The sequence below is a fragment of the Macaca thibetana genome, chromosome 6, assembly GCF_024542745.1.
Source record: "Macaca thibetana thibetana isolate TM-01 chromosome 6, ASM2454274v1, whole genome shotgun sequence".
NCBI classification, from domain to species: domain Eukaryota; kingdom Metazoa; phylum Chordata; class Mammalia; order Primates; family Cercopithecidae; genus Macaca; species Macaca thibetana.
The window spans coordinates 2,688,380-2,701,849 of NC_065583.1; the positions used below are offsets into that span (position 1 = coordinate 2,688,380).

The following is a 13,470-nucleotide window of genomic DNA, read 5'->3' on the forward strand; positions in this document are numbered from 1 at the left end:
TTTAGTAGAGACGGGTTTCACCGTGTTAGCCAGGATGGTCTCGATCTCCTGACCTCGTGATCCACCTGTCTCGGCCTCCCAAAGTGCTGGGATTACAGGCTTGAGCCACTGCGCCCGGCCCTTAATTTTTTATTTACTTTTTTTTTTCTTTTTTTTTTTTGAGACTGAATCTCGCTCTGTCCCCCCGGGCTGGAGTGCGGTGGCGCCATCTCGGCTCACTGCAAGCTCCGCCTCCCGGGTTCCTGCCATTCTCCTGCCTCAGCCTCCCGAGTAGCTGGGACCACAGGCGCCGCCACCACGCCAGGCTAATTTTTTGTATTTTTTTTTTTTTTTTTTTTTTTTTTTTTGAGACGGAGTCTCGCTCTGTCGCCCAGGCTGGAGTGCAGTGGCCGGATCTCAGCTCACTGCAAGCTCCGCCTCCCGGGTTCACGCCATTCTCCTGCCTCAGCCTCCGAGTAGCTGGGACTACAGGCGCCCACCACCATGCCCAGCTAATTTTTAGTATTTTTAGTAGAGACGGGGTTTCACCGTGTTAGCCAGGATGGTCTCGATCTCCTGACCTCGTGATCCACCCGTCTCGGCCTCCCAAAGTGCTGGGATTACAGGCTTGAGCCACCGCGCCCGGCCAATTTTTTGTATTTTTAATAGAGACGGGGTTTCACCGTGTTAGCCAGGATGGTCTCAATCTCCTGACCTTGTGATCCGCCCGCCTCGGCCTCCCAAAGTGCTGGGATTACAGGCGTGAGCCACTGCACCTGGCCTTTTTATTTACTTTTGAGCTTATTGCTAATGTATAGAAATATAACTTATTTTCATATATTGATCCAATACCCTGCAAATTTGATGAATTAATTTATTAGCTGTAGCAGGATTTTTTTTGTACATTCTTTGTGATTTTCCAAATAAAGGATCATGTCATCTCTGAATAGAGAGTTTTACTTCTTCTTTTCCAGTGTACATGTCTTTTATTTCTTTTTCTTGCCTAATTGCTCTGACAGGAATTTCTGGTACAATGTTGAATAGCAGTGGGGAAAGTGGCATTCTTGTGTTGCTCCTGATTTTAGGGGGAAAGCTTTCATCTTTTATCATTGAGTATGTTAGCCACAAGTTTTTCATAAATTCCCTTTACTGTGTTGAATGAGTCCCTTTTTTATTCCTAGTTTTCTGAGTGTTTTTATTCTAAAAGTATATTCAATTTTTAAAAAAATGCTTTTCCTGCATTGATTAAGATTGATTGAGATGCTCATGTGACTTTTTTCCTTCATTCTAGTAATGTGGTGAGTTATAGTGATTGATTTTCATATGTTGAACCACCTCTGCATTACTGAGATTAATCTCACATGCTCATGGTGCATAATCCTTTTTATATGTTGCTGGATTCAGTTTCCTAGTATTGTGTTGATGATTTTTTGCATCTATATTCATAAGTGATATTGATCTATAGTTTATTTGTATATCTTTGTCTGGCTTGGTACCAGGTTAATGCGGACCTCATATGTAGAATGGCTGAGGAAGCGTTCTCTCTTCTTTTGTTGTTGTTCTGGTGTTTTTTATTTTGTTTTGTTTTGTTTTGAAGAGTTTGAGAAGGATGGGTGTTAATTCTTCTTTAACTGTTCGCTAGAACTCACCCAGTGAAACAAAGGTTTTTCCTTTTTTGGGAGATTTTTGATTACTGATAACAATCTGTTGTCAGTCTGTTAAGATTTTCTTTCTTTTTTGAGACGGAGTCTCACACTGCGCTCCAGGCTGGAGTGCAGTGGTGCGATCTCAACTAACTGCAAGCTCTGCCTTCTGTGCTTACGCCATTCTCCTGCCTCAGACTACCGAGTAGCTGGGACTACAGGTGCCCGCCACCAAGCCCGGCTAATTTTTTGTATTTTTAGTAGAGACGGGGTTTCACCGTGTTAGCCAGGATGGTCTCGATCTCCTGGCCTCATGATCTGCCCCCCTCGGCCTCCCAAAGTGCTGGGATTACGGGCGTGAGCCACCGCGCCCTGCTAGGTCTGTTAAGATTTTCTATTTTCTTCTTGAGTCAGTTTGGTAGTTTGTGTGTTCCCAGGAATGCGTTCATTTCTTCTAGGTTATCTAATTTGTTAGCATACAATTGTTTGTAGTATTCTCTTATAACTATTTTTATTCCTCTATGGTCAGTAATAATGTCCCCACTTTTATTTCCAACTTTTAGCACTGGGGGAGCACCGAATTAGGTAAAATAAAGATCTACCTTTCAAGTAGGATCTTCCAGCGAACCATCACACGGGTCTGACAGTGACAATTTTGCAGCCTTATGTTTTAGGGGAGTCTCATAAGCAACATTAAACTAGATTTGGTTTCACAAAAACTTGAAATTTTTGTCTCTTAACTGAAACATTTAGCAGAATTACATTTATTTGAGTTACTAAGATACTTCAGTTTAGTTCTCACATCTTACTTTTTACTTTCTAATTGTCATACTTTTTTATGTTTTAAAATATTTGTGAAAAGTAACACATAAATTCTTTTTAAAATGCAAGACCAAGACTGTTCAGTGTAACAGAAGAGTGTAAATAAAACACCCGCATAACCCCTCACAACCCATAGGCACTCTCACGAGTCACCTGCCAGTCATGATCCTTCTTTGCATTTCTTTGTGCTTTTACTACTGAGGTGTGCATCTCTAAACACTGTGATTTACTTTGCCTGTTTATGGATACTATGCAAAATGGAATTACAGTATGTGTATTCAATTATATGGAAGATTAATCTGTGCTATTATGTGTCATTTTGGCTCACTCCTTTTTCTATATAATATTCCATTTCAGTGCATGGAATACCACAAGTTATTTATTCATTCTACAATGTATCTTTGATTTGTTCCATTTTTTTCTCCAATAAATAACAGTACTTTGAATGTTCCTATGCATATATCTGTGCATTCATTTCTCTAGGGAATATACCTACAAATACATGCTGAGACCTAGGGCATGTATAGCTTCGACTTTAGTAAATAATTCAAGACTGTGTTCTTGCAAATTGCACTAATTTACCCTCCTACTGGCAGTGTATGAGGGTTCCTATTTTTCATCACCCTTAACACAGGGAATTTTGAATCTTTTCAATTTTAGCCTTTCTTCTGGATAGTTCATTGTGGTTTTAATCTATATTTCCCTAATTTTTAATGAGGCTAAATGTATTTCATTTTATTATTGATATTTTGATACCGTTTTTTGTGAACTGACTGCTCAAATCTTTTACCCATTTTTCTAATGTGTAATTTGTGTTTTTATTATTGATTCCTAGAAGTTCAGTCTGCATTCTGAAGATGAGCGCTTCGTTGGTTATATGGGTTGTAAATACCTTCTCCCACTTGGTGGCTTTGCCTTTTCACTCTCTTTATAGTGTCTTTTCCTCTTGTTTTGTTTTCTAGAAAAGTAGTGTTATGAACTCTTATAAACCTATCATCTAGCTTTGATCATTATCAACACTTCATCCTCATCCTTATGCTGTCTGTAAGACAGTTCTTAATTTTAGGGTTATCAAATGTATAGTTCCTTTCTTTTATGATTAGTATTATTTGTGTGTGTTCAGTTTAAGATATCTTTCCCTAAGGTCATGAAATACTCTCACCTACAATCTTTGACCTATTTATTGGTTTGTGATGTGGTTTACCTCTGTTCCCCATGCAAATCTCATGTTGAAATGTGATCCCGAGTATTGGAGGTGGGGCCAGGTGGGAGGTGATTGGATCACGAGGGCCGACTTCCGCCTTGCTGTTCCCACGATAGTGAGTGAGCTCTCACAAGGTCTGGATGTTTAAACATGTGTAGCACTTCTCCCTCTCTCTCTTCCTCTTGCTCTGGGCACGTGAAGACATGCCTGCTTCTCCTTCCCCTTCTGCCATGATTTTAAGTTTCCTGAGGTCTCCCCAGCTGTGTTTCCTGTAGAGCATGTGGAACTGTGACTCAATCAAACCTTTTTTCTTCATAAATTATCTAATCTCAGGTAGTTCTTTACAGCAGTGTGAGAACAGACTAAGACAGTTTGCATTTCCCGTTTAGGTAAATAACGCATCTGAATTGGTTTTGGTGTGTGGAATGAGGTAGGGGTGTAGTTCCATTTATTTTCATAGGGGCACCCAATTTTCCCACTTCATTGATTGAAAAGACTGTCTTTTACCCACAACTCTGTAGTGTCATCAGTCCCAGTCTTTTTCTCTTGCTGTGTGTGTGTGTGCGTGTGTGTGTGTGTGCGCGCGTGCATGTGTGCGTGTGTGTGTGTGTGTGAGCGTGTGTGCTGCTGTGGCCTCCAGCTGGCCCTCCAGAGCCCTGTCTCAGGCTTCGTGGCTGGGGTCGTTGGGGATCCTGAGCTAAACTGATGCTGATCACGACAATCCCGCTCACACAACTGCCCAGGGGCTTCCATCCCCAGCGGAGCCCACGAGGCTGACTCTGGCTGTTGCCTGCGATGGTGTCCGTGCCACAGTGGCAGAGGTCGACAGTTATGACAGAGGGGCAAAGCCGAAAATGTTTACTCTCAGGTTTTCTATTGCTGCTGTAACAGTTGCCACAAACTTAGTTCATGAAAACAATGCAAATTTATTCTCTCACAGTCTGAAACCAGTTTCACGAGGTAGAAATCAGGGTGTCAGCAGCACTGCCCCCGTCCAGAGGCTCTTGGGGAGACCCATTTCCTTGCCTTTCCCAGGTGTCAGAGCGGCCTTCCTTGGCCCTTTCTGCATCTTCAAAGCCTACATGTAGCATCTTTGCATCACTCCCTGCTGCCATCTTCATGGCACCTTCTCTTATTCATAAGGGTGCTACAATTACATGGGGCCCAAGTGACAATTCAGGTCTTACAACCTTAATGTGATCACATCTATAACGTCCCCTTTGCTATATAAGGTAGCCTTCACAGGTTCTGGGAATTAGAACTTGGACAGAAGCAAGGGTATCATTCAGCCTACACATGGCCCTTTAGGAAAAGGTTTTCTTGGCTGGGCATGGTGGCTTATGCCTGTAATCCCAGCACTTTAGGAGGCTAAGGTGGAAGGACTGCTTGAGCCCAGGAGGTGGAAGCTGCAGTGAGCCATGATTGGGCCACTGCACCATTGCACTCCAGCCTGGGTGACAGTGAAACCCTGTCAAAAAAAAGAAAAAAAATGTCAAAAAGAAAAGTTTTCTGAGCCATGTTCTGAGTAGATGTTCACTGCATATCTGGGATAACTTCTCTGAGATTTATTCTATGGCCTTGTTGTATAGCACTTTGATTTCTCTAATTTTGAAGAAAACTTGTGTTCTGGTTAAAGATTTTCCTATTTAAAAAACAAAACAGGCCAGGTGTGGTGGCTCACGCCTGTAATCCCAGCACTTTGGGAGGCCGAGGCGGGCGGATCACGAGATCAGGAGATGGAGACCATCCTGGCTAACAGGGTGAAATCCCGTCTCTACTAAAAATACAAAAAATTAGCTGGGTGAGGTGGCGGGCTCCTGTAGTCCCAGCTACTCGGGAGGCTGAGGCAGGAGAATGGCTTGAACCCGGGAGGCGGAGCTTGCAGTGAGCCAAGATTGCACCACTGCACTGCAGCCTGGGAGAGAGCAAGACTCCGTCTTAAAAATAAATAAATTAATTAATTAAATTAAATTAAATTAAAAATAAAAAAATAAAGAAAAAAAAGTAAAGCAATATCCCCTAACTAATGGGTTCCTTAAAAATGAAGTTTCTCAAATATATTTCATGCTTGAAATCCCTCATTGCCCTGTGGAAAGGCAGCTTAAATAAAACACAACCTTTATAAACCAGTCTCTGGTGCATTTAAACATTTCTGTTTCAAAACGGAGGCAGTTCCTCCATTATCAAAACTGTGAGCCCAAAAGGTGGTGTTCATATTGAACTTCAAGTCAATGCCAGTTACAATCAATAAAAACCCTAGGGACTGGTATCATGAAAGCGGATGAATTCTAAACCCCGATATGATGAGTCAATTCCTTTGGAAAGCTGTTTGGGCCTTTCACTTAGGATAAGATTCAGATTTGATCAAATTACTTTATAATTTTCCTTTTGAAAATACTCCTTCATTTATATAATGCCATAAGCAGGCAAAACTGTACCACAGGTTATTTAGGAATAGATGCTTATTTTATTATGCGTTCCAAATTAACCTACACTTGATGCATTTCATTGTTGTTGTTGTTAGTTTTGAGACAGAGTCTTGCTCTGTCACATGGGCTGAAGTGCAGTGGTGTGATCTTGGCTCACTGCAACCTCCGCCTCCTAGGTTCAAGTGACTCTCTGGCCTCAGCCTCCCAAGTAGCTGGGATTACAGGCATGCACCACCACGTCCGGCTAGTTCTGTAGTTTTAGTAGAGATGGGGTTTCGCCATATTGGTCAGGCTGGTCTCGAACTCCTGACCTCAAGTGATCCACCACATCGGCTTCCCAAAGTGCTGGGATTACAGGCGTGTGCCACGGTGCCTGGCCCGCTTGCTACATTTCTATGTACCACACTCATGTAAGCTGTGAACCACAGCCGGCCCACTGTGAACCACCAGCGTTTTGCAGTAGCTGTTTCCAATTGAACTTTGCATTTCAATAGCTACAGTACTTTGCATTTGGCAGTCAGCTGGGAGGAACATGCCCTGCTTCTTCGGGCTGTTCTATATGGCGGCAGGGTGCACCAGGAGAAACGCTTGGCTCAAGCAGGACTGGAGCAGGCTGAGTTCGCACCCAATGCCTGCGCTTACCTACACTCACCTCAGAACCCCTGTGATGAGTTACTGCTGTCTCAAGGCTAAGGCCTGGCAGCCTTGGGAGGGAACACATCTGCAACATCTTTACATGGCGTAATAGGTGGAATTGTGCCCCCAACAATGCTGAAAAACATTCATGTTAAAGTCCTAACCGCCCCAGGACCTCAGAATATGGTTGTATATAGAGACAGGGTCTTTACAGAGGTACTCAAGTTTAACAGAAGTCACTGGGGTGAACCCTAATCCAATATGACTGGTGTCCTTTAAAGAAGAGGAACTTTGGGGCCAGGCGCGGTGGCTCACAGCTGTAAGCCCAACACTTTGGGAGGCCGAGGCAGGCGGATCACTTGAGGTCTGAAATTCGAGACCAGCCTGGCCAACATGGTGAAACTCTGTCTCTATAAAACCCTGTCTAATACAAAAATTAGCTGGGTGTGGTGGCGCACGCCTGTAGTCCCAGCTACTTGGGAGGCTGATGAAGAGAATGGCTTGAATCCGGGAAGCAGAGGTTGCAGTGAGCCAAGATTGTGCCATTGCACTCCAGCCTAGGCAACAGAGCAAGACTCCATCTCAAAAAAAAAAAAAAAAAAGAGGAACTTTGGGTGGGGTTCAGTGGCTCGTACCTGTAATCCCACTTTGGGATGCCTAGGCAGGAGGATCTCTTGAGGCCAGGGGTTCAAGACCAGCCTGGGCAAGTAGACCTTGTCTCTAGAAAAAAAATTTAAAAAGAGGAAATTTTGGACACAGACAGGTACAGAGAGAAGACGATGTGGAGACAGGAAGAAGACAGACAGGAAGAATCTATACACCAAGGAGAAGGGCCCGGGACACATCCCTCCCTCCCAACCCTCAGAGGGAACCAATGCTGCTGACACCTGATGCTGGACGTCTAGGTTCTGAATCGCAAGACAAAAGATGTCTGTTGTTTAAGCCACCCAGCCTGTGGTACTTTGTTATGGAAATCGTAGCACACTAAAACACAGGGTAAGAAACACCTGTTTCCAGAGGAATTCCAGAACTGGAATTCTCCTAGAACAAAAAACCACATGGCTCAATAGACACAAATTGCAATCTCTGTAACTGTCTCCCTTCCTTTTCTGTCCAGATGACATCTGGACAGAAAATGGATAGAAAGTCTCTATCCACGATATCATCTTTACAGCCTAGTGAGCAACAGCTGGGCTCGGGGAGCCAGGAGCAGCTCCACTAGCCCCACCCACCATGCTGTTGGATGTTTGCATCCTGGGCAGTCTGGTTCCTTACCTCATTGTGCTTCTCCACCCTTCGGTTTCCTCATCTGCAATATGAGGGTAATACTAACACCTACTTCAGCGTGGCATTGTGAGAATTAAGGAGAGGTATATATAGGAGAGCTCTCATCACCTACTGTAATAATTTTATTACTACTCTGTTCCTAACCAGCCTCTTAAGAGAAATATACAAAAGCTTAGACACTAGGATTAGAAACACTGAATTGAGATTGGGTGCGATGGCTCACGCCTGTAATCCCAGCACTTTGGGAGGCCGAGGCAGATGGATCACGAGGTCAGGAGATCAAGACCATCCTGGCTAACATGGTGAAACCTTGTCTCTACTAAAAAAATACAAAAAAAAAAAAAAAAAAGAGCTGGGCGTGGTGGTGGGCACCTGTAGTCCCAGCTACTTGGGAGAATGGCATGAACCTGGGAGGCGGAGCTTGTGGTGAACCAAGATCGCACCACTGCACTCCAGCCTGGGAGACAGAGCCAGACTCTGTCTCAAAAAAACAAAACAAAACAAAAATTGAATTGAAATTGTAAAACACTAGAATTTGCCATATCAAGTTTTCCACTTAAAAGACGTGGACACTGATGGCCGGGCGCAGTGGCTCACACCTGTAATCCCAGCACTTTGGGAGGGTAAGGTGGGCGGATCACTAGGTCAGGAGTTTGAGACCAGCCTGGCCAATATGGTGAAACCTGTCTCTACTAAAAATACAAAAATTAGCTGGGCGTGGTGGCATGTGCCTGTAATCCCAGCTACTCAGGAGGCTGAGGCAGGAGAATCTCTTGAACCTGGGAGGCAGAGGTTGCGTCACTGCACTCCAGCCTGGGTGACAGAGCGAGACTCTGTCTCATAAAAAAAAAAAAAAAATGTGGACACTGCGGCTAAATAAAAGTACAAAGACTTGCTCAAGGTCACCTTGATAAAAAGTGACGGGGCCAAGATTTAGACCTGGGCTCTGTAGCCCTGAGTGTGCACTGAACCACCAATCCGCAGTTCTACTGGGTGCCCTTTGCTCTTTCCCCCGGATGCCTCAGGCCCAGTCAGAGGGCTATGGAGGGAGTTGTGTCCCCCACATTCTTCCGTGGAAGCCCTGCTGTCAATGTAAGTGCTGTGAAAGCAGGGCTGTAACAGGTGATTAGGTTAGATGAGTCGCTAGGGTGGAGCCCTAATCTGATAGGACTGGTGGCCTCAGGAGCAGAGGACAAGAGGACTGTCTCTCCTCCTGCACGCATCAAGAAAAAGCCACATGAGGATGCAAGGAGAAGAGGATGGTCTGCAAGCCAGTGAGAGGCCCGCCCCAGAACCCACCACACCGGCACCCTCATCGCAGACGCCCAGCCTCCGGAGCTGTGGGAAGATAAATCTCTGTTCTGTAACCCTCTGTCTGTGGGGCTTTGTTACAGCAGCCCAGCTGAGGGAAACAGCCACAGGGGCTGCAAAGCTGTGGGATGTGAGCACAGGGCAGTGCGTTTGTGGCATCCAGACCCACACTGTGCAGTGGTGAAGTTCAGTGAACAGAAGCTTGTGACAGGCTCCTTTGACAACACTGTGCTTGCTGGGAACGGAGTTCTGGAACCAGGACCCAGCACTTCCACAGGCACACGCAGGCAGTGTTTAGTGTGGACTACAGTGATATCTTGGTGAGTGGCTCTGCAGCCTTCACTGTGAGAGGATGGACTCTATCCACCGGGGCATGCCTGAGCACACTCGCTGGGCACACGGCATGGGTCACCAAGGTAGTTCTGCAGAAGTGCAAAGTCAAGTCTCTCTTGCACGACCCTGAAGACCACATCCTCTTAAGTGCAGGCAAATATGAGATTAAGATTTGGCCAAATGGGAGAGAAATCAGCTGCAAGCCTTAAAGCCATTGTCTTGTCTCCGAGGACAGAAGTATCCGCCTGCAGACAAGGCTTCATGGTGATGGCAAATACACTGTCTGTATTTGAGCACTCGGCCTCTGCCAGCGGGACTCTGCCAGCAGTGACGATATTCTCAGGGTCCTCACGACTCCTGAGATAGCAAACGTGGCCCTGCTTGACTTTGGAGATATTGTTGTCCTACTGTTTGACGGCTGCCACCTGTACATCACGGACTTGCAGACACACAGCCTGATCAGTCGCTGGCCTCTTCCAGGGTACAAGAAATCAAAGACAGGCTCAAGCTTCCTGGCAGGTGATGCGTCCTGGCTGAACGGACCGGATGGGCACAATGATGTGGGCTTGGTCTTTGCCACCAGTATTCCTGACCACAGTATTCACCCGGTGTGGAAGGAACACAGCTGACACCATGAGCCACCACCACGGACTGACTTTGGGTGCCAGGGGGGTGGGTTTTGGGTGCAACCTCTATGGCAGCTGACTGCTTGGACCAAAGTTCTCACCTAACGGTATCACTCAGTGCACATCATTTATCTGTGTTTGCCAGGAGGCCAGGGCTTGGGGTGGGGGACAGCGTGTTTTATTGACACACATGTAGCATGTTAATGGGTACAGCATGGACTTCATTTGTACTTAGTTATGTTGGTGATTGTAAAAGGATCCATTTCGGGTCATCTTTCTTGGTGGAATACTGGTTTTATACAAAGAAAGTTAAATGATTTGTTAATCTGCCAGTTGATTGCCTGTGAAATCACATTGTCTGTTATTAAAGCTTTTCATCATAAAAAAAAAAAACTCTGAGGCCGGGCGCGGTGGCTCAAGCCTGTAATCCCAGCACTTTGGGAGGCCGAGACGGGCGGATCACTAGGTCAGGAGATCGAGACCATCCTGGCTAACACGGTGAAACCCCGTCTCTACTAAAAAAATACAAAAAACTAGCCGGGCGAGGTGGCGGGCGCCTGTAGTCCCAGCTACTCAGGAGGCTGAGACAGGAGAATGGCCCGAACCCGGGAGGCGGAGCTTGCAGTGAGCTGAGATCCGGCCACTGCACTCCAGCCTGGGCGACAGAGCGAGACTCCGTCTCAAAAAAAAACAAAACTCTGTTCTTTGACCCTCTGTCTGTGGGACTTTGCCATGGCAGCCCAGCGGAGGAAAACAGTCCCAGGGTCAGGGAACAACAGGACTTCTTCTCCGGGCAACCTTTTAAATGAAGTCCTGCACATTTTGTAAAAAATCTGTGCTACTTCATCGAGCCTGAGCAGCTGTATCAGGATGCTGTAAAAGGGCCCTATGGCCTGTGGGTGGGTGACCCCAGCAGGCATTCTCCCTGACCAGGGAGGCTGGAAAGGTGACTGCTTGTCCTGGTACAGCTCTGAGGAGGTCTGGCAATGTCTCTTCATCCAGACCCTGTTCCCTTTCTTCATCCTTGAAGTTCTAGCCAGGCTGCTCTTTCTTTGGGGGGAGATGGTGGGGGGCGGGGCAGGGATAGGGTCTCACTCTGTTGCCCAGGCTGGAGTGCAGTGGCACAATCCTAACTCACTGCGTCTTTGACCTCCTGGGCTCAGGGGATCCTCCCACCTCAGCCTCCCGAGTAGCTAGAACCACAGGCGTGCACCACCATGCCTGGTTAATTTTTGTATTTTTTTGTGGAGGCGGGATCTTCTTTTCTTTTTGAGACAGAGTCTCGCTCTGTCGGCCAGGCTGGAGTGCAGTGGCCGGATCTCAGCTCATTGCAAGCTCCGCCTCCCGGATTTACGCCATTCTCTTCTGCCTCAGCCTCCTGAGTAGCTGGGACTACAGGCGCCGCCACCACCTCGCCTGGCTAGTTTTTTGTATTTTTTAGTAGAGACGGGGTTTCACCGTGTTAGCCAGGATGGTCTCGATCTCCTGACCTCGTGATCCGCCGAGACGGGATCTTGCTATCTTGCTCAGGCTGGTCTCAAACTCCTGGGCTCAAGCGATCCTCCCGCCTCAACCTTCCACAGTGCTGGGAGTACAGGCAGGAACCACTGCGCCTGGCCTGCTTCCTTCTTGGCTGATGGGTCCACCAGCAGCACCAGTCCATGCGGAGGCAGCAGCACCGCTGGTGTTCGTGGCTGGAAAAGCTGGTCCCAGTGCAGTGGATCACGTGGCAGCTGAGCGCTGGAGAGCGCAGTGAGGAGGTCAGGGGCCAACGGAGAAGCCTGCAGGGAGGTGACCCCGGGTCTTGGTGACGGCCGGGGCCCACACGCATGCCCTGCTGCCTGGAGGAGCTCATGGCTCCCCTTGGGGGTGTGAGGGCGCATGAGAGCACAGGCTGGCAGGGCTGAGTGCATTGGGAGGCTTACTTCGCACACACACCCCACGTTGCTCCACACAGGACATTCTGGAAGGGATCAGGTGGCCTTCCCAGGTACAGACCCCTAAACTTTTCAACATCCCTGTGCCAGAGTCCATGCTAGGTGCACAGGTTCACCCACAAAACACGCTCCCAACAAAAGACAGGGTGGAATATGTCTAACATCCCAATCCTGGCATCGGAAGCTTTGAGTCCAACCATTAAACAAACCCCAGGAACGTAGAGCTTTAAATTAATTTTGCAGTTAGAATGGTCTGGTTGTTAGATGTGGGGGCTAGTCTGGAGGCTCTACTGAATGGCCTGGCTCTGGGATTAGAAGTGTGGACACAAGATGAAGGCAGCAGCTGGGATTTTAGTTTCCTGTGTGCTTGTCAACGGCAGCACCTGCTGCTGAATCACAGACACGGTGTGAAGGCTGCACGGGTTTTCTAGGCCACAGGCGTCTGAGCGGTATGGCCATGGGGCTGCCCCGCCTCTTTGCCTCTCTTCTCATCTGTGCGAGGTGCACTTTGGCCTTCTGACCCTGCACGGGGCTGAATAAGTTATGGTGAATGTTCCCTCCTTCCTCCATCCTTGTTTCTGGGCCCCTCTGCTGCCTACTTTCCTTCTTCTCCTCTAACTCCTCGGCCACCCCCTCCCAGTCTCCTTACTTCTGCTCAGACCTTCATGTTGGGGTTCTTGGGGCTCCATCCTCACTGTCTATCCACACTCTCAGCCCCAGTGAGCTCCTGCGTCCTACCTCTTTAAACACCACCACGGTGATCCCACCTCAGCTTTCTCTCCCACCCTGGCCTCTTCCCTCAACTCCAGGCTCATGAATCATGAAGCCTTTGCTTTCCTGCGTCCAAACCTGAACTTTGGCTTCTGCCCTCCTTGACCTGCTCAGCTCTGTCTCTGGTTCTCATATTCTCAGGGAATGCCCCAGCAGCAATGCCATTCTCCACGCCTCCAAGAGCCCAATCTCCATCAGCCTAAAATCCTGCCACCCCCCTCCCCTTCTCCTCCAGCCCCCTGCTCACAGGTGTGTGTGCCTCCCTCCTACAGGTGAGGACCCCCTGCCAGTCCCCCAGCTGCTGCCCCCGCTTCCTGATGGTCTGTCCTCCAGGCAGGGGCAGTGGCTGCCTTGGTCACGCCAAGCAGGAGGCTGCTGAGTGCTGGGAGCCGTCAGGCTCATCCTGAACAGGGAAGGGCCCATCCACCTCCCAAACCCAGTTTACGCCGTCCTTTGCAATGTCAGGCTCAGGGCCTGGCACCAGCTAAGCTC

The 13,470-nt window shown here is 47.6% G+C and overlaps 1 pseudogene; it reads left to right on the forward strand.

The window, feature by feature from the left end:
* LOC126957058 (uncharacterized) overlaps positions 1-10,273 on the forward strand; it is a 31,881-nt pseudogene extending 21,608 nt beyond the window's left edge.
* The last annotated feature ends 3,197 nt before the right edge of the window (positions 10,274-13,470 follow it).